We start from the raw sequence: 15,146 nt of genomic DNA, 5'->3' as shown, positions 1-15,146 counted from the left end.
CAAATTTCGACATATATATGAATTGCATGCCATCATAAACTGACGCACACATATTCTCACATCTTTTCAATACACAATAATTGGGCAACTTTTAAACCAGCTCACTATATTAACTTATGCAAGATCATTATTTAAATCTATATGAGAATATTAAATATCAGAAATGAAAAGGTTTAATAGTAGAAGATATGATAGATTATAATAAACTTTAAATAATTTTTATATAATTTAAATCGTAGTTTACTCAATTTCATTAAATTAGTATAATGAAAAAAATGATTTGTTCCACTTATATATTAAAAATCAAGCTTACTGCTATCTAACGTGAAATTTTGAATAATATTTAGTGTTTTTAAGTTACATAAAAATCAAAGGTTATATAGAGTAAATTAAGATTTATTTTACATGGATTTACGATAAAAAAAATATTTTTTTTGAAAAAGAAAAGAAAAGTATATTTGAATTAAAGTGGAAAAACATAATATGGGTCCCGTTTGTAACACGATATTCTCCATTATTGTATCCTTTTAGGTTTTCGGAGAGTGACCCATGGTGAAGGTTATTTTAGGAGTATGATATGAACTATATTCCAAAATGTTGCTACTGTAATAATAAACATGGTAATGACACTGTTACAAGATTCCCTAAGAGTACTCATTTGTTTTCCTCTTCCTACCAGAAAACCAAACCACTTCCATGTTTTCATCAATGTTTTGTTTTATTTCTCCTATGTATTTGTTAACGATTATGAAAACTCCAAGAGATCAAAAGTATGTTGTAACTTTAACAGTTTAAGAGATTTTACGATGTCAGGTATTTGAACCGTGAGTACGAAGATTAGCAGGAAATTATGAAAGTGTGCGAAACTGAGAAAAACATAAAATAATTAAAATATTCATTAAAAGCAACTCGTTCTTTGATATCGACCAAATGATGACAATAATGCATTAGAGCTACTCGTCATATATATGGGATAGTCGGTTATAAACTTTTAAACATTTTAAGTATCACTAATAATTAAGTTTACAGGTGAGATCATTATTAAATATATATTAATTATAAGTTGAATTTATAAATACAATTAAGAAGAAATGTAATTATATTTATTGTGAATTTAATATTTGATTTTGTTAATCTATTATTGACTTAAGTGTTAGAATACCTTTCTTATATACATTCGGTACGATTTGGAAAAAAAAGTGAAGGACTTGAAAAAACTTCATAACTAAATCTGTGAAAATTTTAAGAAACTTAAAAAAAAATCTGAATGAGTATTTTGACAGTAATCCACTACAAAAATCTGCAATTTTAGTAGGGTTATTTTTTACGTTATCGAGGGTTTTAATCCCTGAAAAATACATTTTCCGCGGTTACAAAAACCACTGAAAAAATCAGCATCGCAAAATTACCGGCAGTTTTCTGCGAAATCGCCCCTATTTCCAGGGGTTTCTGAACCGTCGGAATTAACCGGGGTTATGTGGAACCGCCCATATTTCCAGGGGTTTTTCAAAACCGCCGAAAAACATTTTAAAAAAAATAAAATAAAATAGTTCTTTACTGTCACCACATCCTTCTTTACTATCTCTACTTTGGACATATGTTTGCTGAAGGCTGAACTTGAGAGCAACAATCATGTTTTCGTTGTATTTTGCTCGCTGCTGCTATGAACCAGCTTCTACAGTCAATTGCTCCATTCGGTCTTCAAGTTTCATGTTCCTCTTGTTGATGCTTTCGAGCTCAGCTTCTTTTACGCGAAGTTTTTGAAGTACTTTGTCTTCTATAAGTGAGACACTCTGAAGCTGTGTTGCTTGAACCTTTTCTAAGATTGACGCAGTCTTTCACCCTGTTAGAAAAGAGAAGATTAATTATGTTGTCTATTCATATCAGATAGTTTTTTTTCCTTCATTTATATAGATTCCAAATCACGATAAAAACACAAGTTGTAATGTAGTACATAAGTATTTAAACTTAGAAGCAATTATTTAAAAGAAAATCAATTTTGTTGATACTGTCATAATGACAGAATTAAGCAATTACAAACCTTGATAAGCCTAGTTTAAGCATAAACTTAACATATCCAATTATCAATAGTAGAAGATACAACAGGTTTACATCAATAATGAGGCCAAAAAGGTTTAACATTAAATCCATTGGGATTAATGATCTAAAATCACATAGAAAGTTTGTAGGCTAAAAACTAACCTCCCTTAATATGTAGCTTCAATTGTACATACTTATTACCTCTCTTTTTACTTTTTTTTTCTTTCTCGCCAATAATCCTGACATGGTTAAAGCCAAAAAAATGTTTTGCAGATTATTATAACATGCAGATTGGTCTGGTGATTATTATAATATGCAGATTGATATAGTAAAGCCACATAAAAACATTTCAAAGCTTCATATATAAATAAAATTATAACATCGTGTACAAGTTAAAATAAATTGAGATACCCTCACTCAAAACAATTAAAAATCATCATGAAAACACAATACTTGTTAAGGAAAACAAATGCTTAAAACAAAGCTTTCATTTTCATCTTACTTGATCTTGAGCAGGAGCTAAGAAAAGCTAAAATCTTTGAACTTGCAGCCAATTGCAACTAAATGCCCCTACAAAACAAAAACATGACATTCAACAACTGTAACATCCTATAATCTCACACTTGATAGTTCATAGTTGATATATTGTAGCATTACACCACCATTCACAATGAATATAAAGGATTTCATACATGATATATATATGTTTAAACTCATATTTCAACTACAAACTCATAGATATAACTCGAACTCTTCTAATTTATTCTTCTATCTCTTTCTTCATTGGCACTGAATCGGACGACATTCCTTCATCTGCTCTCGTATAACGAATTATACGATCATCGCACAAACACAAACACAAACAAGTAGGGTGAGTTAACATGCAATAAATCATTTATAAAACATGCATAATTACATTGATACACTCAACAAACATCATATAATAATTATGTCAGACACCCTCATACCATCATACAACAATCGCACCATAGACACTCATCCCATCATACCATAATCCCTAATAGACACTCATCCGGATGATACGTTGATGAGTGGTTGTAACACCCAAATAATTTAAAGGGTATTACTAGTAGTAAAGACTAAATTAATTTGATATCTGATATAAACAATCAAACTTTATTTCAATTCCTCCAAAGTACAATTCCAAACTTACAAACTTTAAACAATATAGTCTTCACCACTTAACATAAATTCGAAATTAAACTTATAAGTCTTACACAACATTTTTTTTAATGCAAATTTATTTTTTTTACAAAAATCCCTGAAAGTTTTTCCCTGCATCTCTCTCATCATCTCTAAGCTTTTTCAACCGCATCTGCAACATTATCTGCTCACATATAACATGAGTTATATGATCGTAGCACAAACAAATAAGGGTAAGTCAATCATATCATGCAATCATTAAACTTACTTATAATATAAATGTTTCAATCATGTATTTCTGCAATTTATAAATACCATTATCCCGATGTCATTAATTCATTTTTTTTTTAACTTCTTCAAAATCATATTTCTCATTTTCATAAACCTTACAAGTATACCATGCTTACTCACAAAGCCTTATGGTCAGACCGTTCTCTGCCTGCTTCCTTAAGCCTTACGTGTATACTATGTCTTACTTTCTGAAGCCTTATGGTCAGACATCTCTCTGCCTGCTTCTATAAAACTTACGAATCATATGTTTATGTCAAATCCTTATGATCAGACCACTTTCTGCCTGCTTTCATAAACCTCGGGTGTTACTTTGCTCATATCAAGCTCTCATGGTATAAACCGAACATGATACTCCCAGTAGTAAACATCATTTCATAAGTAATGATTTCTTATATCCACTCCAACATTTCCTAAAATCAACAAATCATACCCTCTTATCCACCTAACTCAATCATGTTCATTCTTTAATCATAAATTGACAATAACCCGTTTTGGTGTCAATACCCAAAAATAAGTAAACATATTGCCAGATATCATACTTTATATTATAAACTCATTTTTTTTTATAACGAGTATAACTCAACATATTTTCACCAATCAAAGGTCATAGATTAGCCAAAATACATCAACATGTCTTAGGAACTACATATTAAAGTTTGGGCTCAATGTAACGGTAAATGAAATATATATGCAGTTTTTACCATGATAACTTAAGAACAAAAATATAGTGTTCATCATACTTTTCAAAATTTCGAAATTTATTTCTCAACACATAGGCTTCCAATTACAAATCCGAACGGTCAAATTATAGTAATATATCTTAGGAATCATATATCAAATTTTCAGGTTGATCTAACGGTCAAATAGAATAGAATTTATATTTTATTGAGAGGACTCAGTAACACAATAATAGGGTAATTAATTTACTCAAACATGCAGAACTTATTTCTCCAAGTACAGACTCTTAATTAATGATCTGAACGGTCAAAGTGAAGAAATATGTCTTAGGATTCATATATTAAAATTTTAGCTAAATCCAACGGTAAAAACAATTAAAAGGAATGTTTTACCACAGTAACTCGAAAATAAGAAAAATTATAATCATGAAAACTAAATTTACACAAGTGAATAGGTAACTACCATTACCAAAATTTTAACATGTTCATAACTCATATTCATGATCATAATATGTATAAATATCATATGTAAGAAAGGATTAGCTCCCCTACCATCAAAATAATCTTAATATAAAAATTCAAAGGAAACAAGAAGTTAAATCTGGCAGAGCCGGTTATACAACTTCCCATCCTTCCAGAAAGATGCAATAAAAAAAAATAGATAAAACAATAAAATTTTTGGGGAAACAAGAAGTTGAATCTGGCAGAGCCGGTTAGACAACTTCTCATCCTTCCAAAATTACAATATAAATAAATAAGAAATAAAAGGTCTGGGGAAATAAGAAGTTGAATCTGGCAGAGCCGGTTAGACAACTTCTCATCCTTCCAAAATTACAATATAAAGAGATAAGAAACAATAAAAGGTTTGGGGAAACAAGAAGTTGAATCTGGCAGAGCCGGTTAGACAACTTCTCATCCTTCCAAAATTGCAAAAGAAATAACTAAATGTTCTAAGTAATAATAACGTACAATTAGCATAACAGAATCAATATCACGTTTTACAACCATCAAACTTGGGTCTCAAAGCATGTTCTCATTCAAAATTCAAGATCATCCAGAAACAAAATACTCCATATTCAAGATTTAGGATTAGACAAAAGCAAAGTATTGTATAATCAAGATTCAAGAGTGGCTTCCCTTACCTGATTCTCGATCCTTTCTGAATGAAGAGCACTTCTTCAGAAGCTCTCGCTACCTTCTCTACAACTCAGATTTTATTCCTAATATCTCCTTATTTTTGACAAAAGTCTTACTCAATTTCACTCCCCTCCCTTAAAACTTCATTTCTCACCCCTTTTTATAGTTGAAGTTAGTGGTTACTGTAGTAGTACTGTAATTGTACTACAATTATTGTAGCAGTACTGTAGCTGTACTACTATTCACTGTAGCGGTACTGTAGCTTGTACTACATTTTTCCTGTAGCAGTACTGTAGCAACACATGATTCACGAGGTATTTTTACTGTAGCACTGTACATATTTTACTGTAGCATTATACGTATTTTACTGTAGCATTTTACTGTAGCATTTATAAAATTATTATTATTTTATTTCAAAAATATCTAGTATCTTAATTACATCAAATTTCAAGGGTCTTACAGTGGTCACGGGAGGTTTTGTACTTGTGTTGATCTCTACTCCTCCTTACAAATACACTTCCAAAATACTCCATACCATCCACAAGGTTAGTCCTCAACACTATGTCCAAAATTGGCACATAGACCAGGACCTCCTACCCCTCTCACCACATAACTCATCCTTCTCTACTTGAGATCATATGATTATTAGAGTATCAGGATAACCTCCAACAACAGGACCCTCAACATCAACATATACAATAATACCATGTTATTACAGAATCTACGAGACTCATATCACGCTCATATTCCTCAACTCATACTATACCATTACAAAATCTTCCCATAATACTCATATCATTACGGGTTTTTTCTTGCATTAGTTTTGCAATCCTAGACATTTGAAATTTCTCATAAAGTTTAAAATAATTATTGCACTAAAAAAATGTATAGAATTTATAATATATAATTAAGAGTAGAAAATATTTAAACATACATTATTCTTTATCAAAGTTAACATCGTAAACAATACAAACATTATAAAATTGAAACTTCTTATTAAAAAGTTCCAGCAATAATATAGAAAAAGCTCCTGACATATGGTAATAATCAGTATAAGCACGAGGTGAATTAGCTTTTCTTCATCGTGTTGTTGCAGCTGTCGATTATCCTGCACTTGATTTCGTTGTTGTTGAGTTTTTGGTGGTTGACAAATATTTTGTGCAATTGCTACTACTAGGGACAGGAGATATTGGATGATATTGTACCAATAAAATTCTATAAGCACTAGTGCAAAAACAACATATAACATCATGCGTTCAATGTCGAACCACTTAATAGCCAACGTTAAAAATGATCGGTAACATTTTTGTAAATAAATGTAATTATTAACCGTCGTTTAGAATTGTAATTCCGCGTAAAAGGATATAAAACGTTGAATGTCCCAACGTTAGATGTCAAAAGGTTAGTGAATTCAATAAAAATTTGAGCGGGAGATTGAAAATCCATTCACTTTATCTTAGCGCGTGAAACCCTCTTCTATGCTCAAACTTTTCTCGAACGAAGTTTGACTACCATCACATGTAATCTTTCTTTCATTTGATACAAATGCATGTTAATTTACTATTTTATGTATGATTTCCGTTTGTTTTGACCGATTATTTTCGTGTTCTTGTCCTTCATAGGCACATTCTCCTTTCTCTCTCACTTGTGGCAATACTTTATTCCGATGAACCAATGTTAGTTTTCGTTTTCGTTTTGAAAAACTTATTAGTTGTTATTTTTTGTTGAACTTGTTTGTTGTTGGTTTTTGGTTGAACTTGTTTGTTGTTGTTGTTTGATTGAACTTGTGTGTTGTTTGTCATTGTTGTTTGTTGTTGATACTATATCACACGTTCATAATTCATGCTTTACAAGATACCAAAAACTGAAATTTGTTGTTTTTCTGCTTTTCAGGTCTAGTAGAGTTGTAAAAAAAGATCACAATTAATTAAAAAAATATATATTTAACGTCATTTATTGATAAAATTCGACGTCAATTTAACGTTTCCCGATATGACGTTGTTCTCGAATTCGACGTGAAAGACTCAAAATATTCTCTGTTTTTGTATTAGTGAAGGTTTGAAATTGGGTTTACATTTGGTTTTAAAATTGGAAACTCATTTGATATCATTGCTCGAACATTTGATTCTCAATAATTACTAGTCATTGTCGAAGTTTATTAATCCCTCCAAAAGGAACTTGTTGGCTAAAATATGTATGTGCCTATTATAAGTAAATGTGAATATGTTATCTCAAGAATGACATGTCCAACCTCATCTATTCGTTCTTTGTACCTTCCATTTGTTGGTGGTAACTAACATTCGTTCTTTAATCTCTCCTCCTCAGCATAAGGGAGTGCATTGTGAGACACTGATAAAACTAGTCTCAAGTAATGCTTGAGAAAATCTACTTTGAAAATCTTTCAATTGAAATAAGACATGTTTGTATTAAAATAATAAATAAATAATTGATGTGTCAAACTATAATAAACATGGAAGAAACTAACATATATGTGTTTGTTAAAAGACTTTATCAACATAGACTGAACGCACCAAACTTCTCTATTTGCAAACATTTTTTTTATAAAGTAAGCAATTGATATTACATCATAAATCAACACAAAAGTATGGTCATGACCAATTAAGACAAATTGGAAGAAAAAATATGTTTATTTCATTAACCTCATTTATTTTTTAATAATTACTTTTTAAAGTATGTAAGAAACAATCTATATGTTAATGATGTTTTTATATACTTACGGATCTAATTATATTTACATACATATTTTGGTGTTAAGTATTTTCCCGCCTTAACTTTAAGTTTATGTAGAAGATTATATTTACGAATAGTTTCTACAAAATATTTTGCGTGTTATCTACAAATAAATTTGTATGTATGATAACTTAAATAATAATTCATATGTAAATTTCGTAAATAAGTTATGTTTTACCTATAAATTCAAATCTATACGTAAAATTAAGTAGGTAAATCACATTTTTTTAAACTATATAATAGAAAAAATATTTGCATATATATGTATATATGTATATATATATATATATATATATATATATATATATATATATATATATATATATATGTATATATATATATGGTGGGGATTTATGCAAATAAATAAATAGCTTGAAAATGTTAAATATATATAAAACTTTTCATTCCATTTTGTCCTTTCTTATCCATAATTCAGTATTGGTCCAATTCTCTACTAATGTCAAAATATTTTTCTCCGATATTAAAATTTACAAAATACATTATTTTCCACTCTGGTAACCTTTGGTTTTAATTCATCTAGTTCACGCATCATCATTATATACGTCAAATTGAATTAAAAAATATTTAATATAAATTTATTAATGTAACATAAACTATAACAACTAAAATATGGATTATTCTAAATATAATATGTCAAATTTTAATTTGAATATAGAAAATAAGACATGAAATAAAAGGGTTGTTACATTCTAGTAAAAAAGAACTCTAATGATAACTTATTGAAACTTTAGAACAAAAGACTAAATAATGTTAGTGATACACGTGATTCTTAAAGGGTTGGATTTGCATAATGTTTCTTTCATCGACCTTTATAAATAGCAAGAACTATGTAGAGATAGAAACAAATAATTTTTTTTTATAAATATTCTTTCTCCTTCCCGAAAAGGTAGTTTATTTAGGAGAAAGTACTACAAATATAATTAAAAGGCACTGTAATTGGATGTAACATTTTGTTTGTGTAATGATGATTATAATTTATGAAGGAATCGTTTTGTTTTGGAAGACAGAAGATATCGTAAGTCATTTTCGAATGAGAAAGCAAGAAGGTGCCTTTGCCGTTGCAGAATCTTTTTGTGATTTGTTAATGAACTAGAGTGAGTAGTGTTTGTAATAAAGAATGAAGAATCTTTGTAAAAAAAGGATGAATCAAAATTTGTCTTTTTCGACCTTTAAATCCTCTTAAAGTGAAACGTGGTGCACGATTTCAGACATCGAGGGTAAAAGCTAGAAGGATAGCAAAAGGAACAGATCATGTTTTTTCTTCAAATCAAAGTTTTTCATCAAACTCAAACCTGAAAGCGAAACCCTAAAGTTATTGCCCCATTTATCATTCAACTGTTATTTTCACCTTACAAATCTTCAATATTATTGAAATGTGCACACAGAGAACATATATTTTTTTTTAATAAATTTATGTATTTTAATGTAGTGAAAATTTGATACCGACATTTTATTATTACAATGGTATCACTCTCATGGATAGAGTGAACCTAAATTCCAAAGTTTTAAGTAAGCTTTGAGATTGGGAAGATATTAGATTAAAGAACAATAATATTTTTTAAATGAAGATTAATATTTACAATATTATACTTTCAAGTTTTATATATATATATATATATATATATATATATATATATATATATATATATATATATATATATATATATATATATATATATATATTACAAATCTCAAATTTCAAGCTATTTTTATAAATTAGAATTAAAATTTACTTTTTAATATGATATCATATCATGAATTAGAGTTTATCTTAATGAATTTTATGTTTATTGAACATATCATTTTATTTCATATATATCAAATTATTATCGAATCCTTCATTAATGTCTATGATATGTATATACCACCATATAAAGAAGTGTATTGGAAATATTACATTAACTATAGATAAATTCAATTTAAAATATGTGAAAGTCTTACAAAATAATTTTATGAAATTAAATTATATTCAAATTTCACTCTTAATCGATATATTTAATAGTGAGATAATCAAGTCCATTTAAAAGCTAATCACTACTGGTGGTTAAAATCATATATAAACTTGTTTGAGTTACTTGATTTCGAAATGTTACACAACAGAGGAAGAAGCACATTACACACAATATAAGAATGGGTTGTCATACTATTGACTAAGACACAAAAGACAAATCTGGATCTCAAATGAAGGTAGACTAATTTTAACGACCATGATATGTTAACAACTTTTTGACAATAGACTATGTGTCACTATTTTATTGATTCATATGTTTAAAACAAACCAATCACAACCTACCACGTAAGTTGTTATCAAAAAATTGTTAAAAAACATTTTTCTAATTTTAACTCTATGTCTGGTTTTGTAATTATTTGTAAGTATTTATATTTATAAAATTTGTGTTGTTGATAAAAAAAATTAAAAGCATTAATTATAGGGTGATGGCTATCACCATGCATGCACCAATGAAACACTCCAATAAGATGTGGACAAAAGAAATATGAGAAATATTCAATTTTTAAAACTTGTAAGATATGCATATCTTGTTTCATATCTGTCTTTATTTTTATTAAGTAATATATAACTTTTTTTTATTTCATTTCATCTAAAGAATATTTTCTTCCAGTTTACATTTTTTTAATCTCTCTAAATTGTTTGGATCGTTCATACTATATATTACATTTCAGAAAAATATAAATATTAATTTTATTAAATTAAATGGTTATTATTCGAGTTATCATTATTTATGTTTTATTTAGTTTTTTCACTTGAAAAAGTTTGATTATCAATTTTAAGTGTTTATTGGTTTAAATCTTTAAATTATCAAATAATTTAAAAATGATTTTTTTAACTTAATTTCTTTTCAAAATATATTCTTTGATTACACAATATCTTTTATTGACCTTTTCAACAATTTGACTAGTTTGATGTCCAAAAAATTCTTTTAAGTTTATTAAATGTTTTTCCTCTCATCAGAAAAAAATATTGAGTTGCTATAAAATTTGAAGTATATGTAATTATTTATTAATTTTTATAATTTTTTGATACTTCAATAATTATTATTTTAATATTTATGTCATCATTTTTTTTAATTTGAAATTTGTGGGTAAAGAAAGAAAAATTAGACATAAATTAAAACAGTAACGTAAATTCACTCCTGATCACCATTGTATCATCATCATATGCTTATTATTATTTTCATCAAACCATTCTTCCTCAATACAATTTTTCGATTGAGATATATATAAGTTATCACTATCCCACGAACGACATACAGGTTAAATTGTGAAAGTATGCATCAAAGTTTCTAAAATAACATTCGTAGTACAAATTCGTATCATTCAGGTCTTCGGAAAATGATATGTATTATCTCCGTTGGAAGTTTGAGAGACGAAGAAAGAAGTTTTGAAAGAGTTCATGAACATCCATGGCCACAACCACATTATTATTTTTTAAGTGGAAAATAACAGACACATGCATATGTCTAAATTCCGTCAATAATTACAAAACAACAAAACCCTTATCTTTCGTGGGACCATCAAATAATGCCGCTGTCCTTTTCAAACATGGTACAAATTAAATATCGTACTTTTCTCTTTTCCATTCTTGAAGTAAAATCGAAGCAAGCAATTCTTGCTTCCTATTACTTACGACAAACAAAAGCATTTTTTTTTTTACATTTTTTATTAATTTTTCTTGTACTGATGTAACTTTAATTTAGTATATTAATAATTTTTGTGTTTAACTTTTTATTAGAAGGAAAATTTAACTAAAGAAATAAAAAACATGGGTGTTAGGCCAGATTTTGACGTGATGAGATTGAATGAAGTGTGATTGATGTGTTAGTGTTGCAGAAATAAATGCCTAAACAATGCTTATCTAGTAATGTATCGATGATAGAAAGACAAATTCGAGAGGACTCTGTGGAGAGTAATGAAACCATAAAAATGGTAGTAGTTTGATTCCTTCTATAGCTTCTAAACATCACTTTCCATGGAGTAGTTTTTCTGGCAAGGCTTCAATTATTTGGTATAAGTTTTACTGTTATTTTTTCCGGTAGTACGGTCATAGTACGAACACACGTGGCTAAGTTTTATTCGCTCAATTTTACACTAAAATTATAAAATTCAACCTCTGACGACGATCAGAGGTGGTCGTGTTACAATGACCGTTTGTAATCATGCAAAGTAAAACCATTATATTTATGTATTGTACATACGACGGTTTGATCAGACCGTGTTCTGTCAGTCTATAATTTTAAAGGAATTAGAAATTATAATATTTACTCGATTACAAGAATTTCTAATTAAAATTATGGCAAGTTAAAGAAATTTTTGTGACCCAACAAAAAAAATGTAGAAAACGTGAAATTGGCGAGTTCTTAATTGGTATGTAGTGTTTGTTCTTGTCGTGATTTGTGGAGCTTGTTTTACTCCTACGTAACCAACAACGCAATGAAGCTTCTTCTAGTACAAAGTAATCATTGAATTTTTTTAGACACGACAAGAGTTCCTATCTCTTAACTATTATTTTGGTTAGATGAAGATGATGCACTATGAATATATTTCATGTCTTTGATTTTGTTTTAGAGTCATACTATATGATATTATTATGATGTGAAAATTTTCTAATATCACTTTAATATGCTAAAATGTAGAGCCCACTGAAAGATATTGATCTCTGACATGTTATTGTTCGCTATTTTCCCCGTCATATCATGCCATACATTTCATTCATCCAAAGTGGCCATATACATAATTTACATAACATTCTTAGAATAATGTATAATGAAACAAACCACTAAATAAGAATCATGTTTCTATCGAGGAATCATTTGTTAAAAACAAACAATATTAAGGATATACGATTCCAACTTATATATAAAGATTTCACAATGAATTTATTGATATGAGCATAAATGATTCAAATTAAGAATATTTTTTATTTGCACAGTTGCTCGTCATAAAAGAGATACTTCTCTTAGTTATCAAAATTAACTATTAACTTTAAAAAAAAAAAAGCTTCATGCAAAGATGTATCTTAGTTTATAGTTCTTTCGAGAAAAGATTAACTGAGAAGAGATAATACTAATAAAAAATAAACTCAACTCACAAAGATATCCAAAATTTTAAGACAATAAATTTATAATTTTTTTATATATTGTTTAAGTTTTTTTATTTTAACTAAATGTATAACATAGATTCATATTTATATTTCCAATATAATATATAACATTATAAGTATCCTGTAATGAAATTATAAATATAATACGAGAAATATGTGAGTTTCAAACAAAAATTTAGTATTTTTATCAATTATATGTTATTTAATATAAGTTTAGTATTTTCATTACTTATATGTTATGTAATATAATTACTTATGCTATGAAACCCATATTTAAAATTAACTAAATGAACAAAACTATACATTATAATTACAATATATGTAAACTTATCATAGTATTTATTAAAAAATAGTTCATATAGTTGGACTAAAATACTACTAGAAAATAACCAAAAATAGTTCTTTAAGTTATTTTTTCAATATCTTTTGTTATGCCTAAATCATGTTTCATCAATTATTACATATAGTAATATACATTCCAATTAATTGTTGGACAGTGTAGAAGTATTACAATTAAGCTATATAATAATACTAATAATTTAATTAAATAATGAAGGAAATATCAACATAAGAATTAAACTTTTTTTTCTATTTCAATGAATGTAAGTAGGTTAACTATTATCGGGGCCTAATGAGATTTTAAAATATTAACTTAAGTGTGAGTTAATATTTTCTTCAACATCTTTTATGCATAAATCCTTTTAGCATAATGGATACAAAAAATATTTTTTTCATTTGAATTGTGTTACTGAATATTGAGTATTACATATACACATAACTGCGCTATGTAAAAATTGCAATGAAACTTGGCTTGAATAACGTCCTCGAATTCCCATAGAAAGGTTTTAAATATTTCATATTATAGTTATTTATATACATTTACAAATATAAATGAAAAAAAAAATAACGGAAGAAGTGATATTTTAAATTGAGTAATTCGTAATTGAAAAAAGAAGAAAAATTTGATAATAAATAATTAGATGAACTTTGACCCCACTCGACGTGATTATTTTAACTAATTGATTATTCTAAGATAATCCACCCAATAATTGTAAACCAAATCATGATTTTAAGATTGGTTCAATTTTCATGATCACCACCGAGACTAAGTTGCAGTTTTTATCTTTTTTCAGAAAAAAAAAGTATAAATGATAAAAGAAAATAAAGTGAGAGAAGATTGATTATAATATATATATATATATATATATATATATATATATATATATATATATATATATATATATATATATATATATATATATGCAATGCAGGGAATATATTCCAGTGTTACTGTGCATTCGACACCGTATCTAGGTTGGGCCTCCCTCTCAGAAATCTCAATCTTGTTTACTATTTACACTTCCCTAAATTTTTATTGCATCCACCTTCATTTTACTTTTGTTATTACTTAATACACCTTCTTATCTAAATAAAATTGCAATGCCTAAACCCTAAACCCTATTTTTTATACTCTAATCTACTTTGGTTATCTTCTCAATCCTTTCTATCGATTTTTCTTTCTATTATAAGTTTGTAAATTAATTAATCATTTTCTAAAAAAACATTAGTTAATATTCTCTGTGTTTGAATATCTTTTTTTATATAGACTCATTTCTGATTTATATTAACGAGCAAACCTAAAATTAATCGACAAAGAGAAGTTCATTACAATTCAAATTGTATATTCATATAAGTAATAATGTAAAAGAATTCCTCTTACCTTTCACATCTTAATATCTTAAAATGTATGTGACTTAGACTACAGTTAGAGAAACAAGAAAATATATTTTATAATATAAGCATTTTTACTTAATATACAAAATGAAAAAATGGTCCTCATATTATTCTATATTATATCTTTATATTCATACATTTCTTGTCAATATCAACACTATTTTTTTATATAACATAAATAAGTCAAAGAATAAAATTAAATCCATTACATA

The sequence above is a fragment of the Vigna angularis genome, chromosome 2 (assembly GCF_016808095.1).
Source record: "Vigna angularis cultivar LongXiaoDou No.4 chromosome 2, ASM1680809v1, whole genome shotgun sequence".
Taxonomy (NCBI): Eukaryota; Viridiplantae; Streptophyta; class Magnoliopsida; order Fabales; family Fabaceae; genus Vigna; species Vigna angularis.
The sequence above is the reverse complement of the archived record's forward strand: the minus strand, read 5'-3'. Positions refer to the sequence as shown.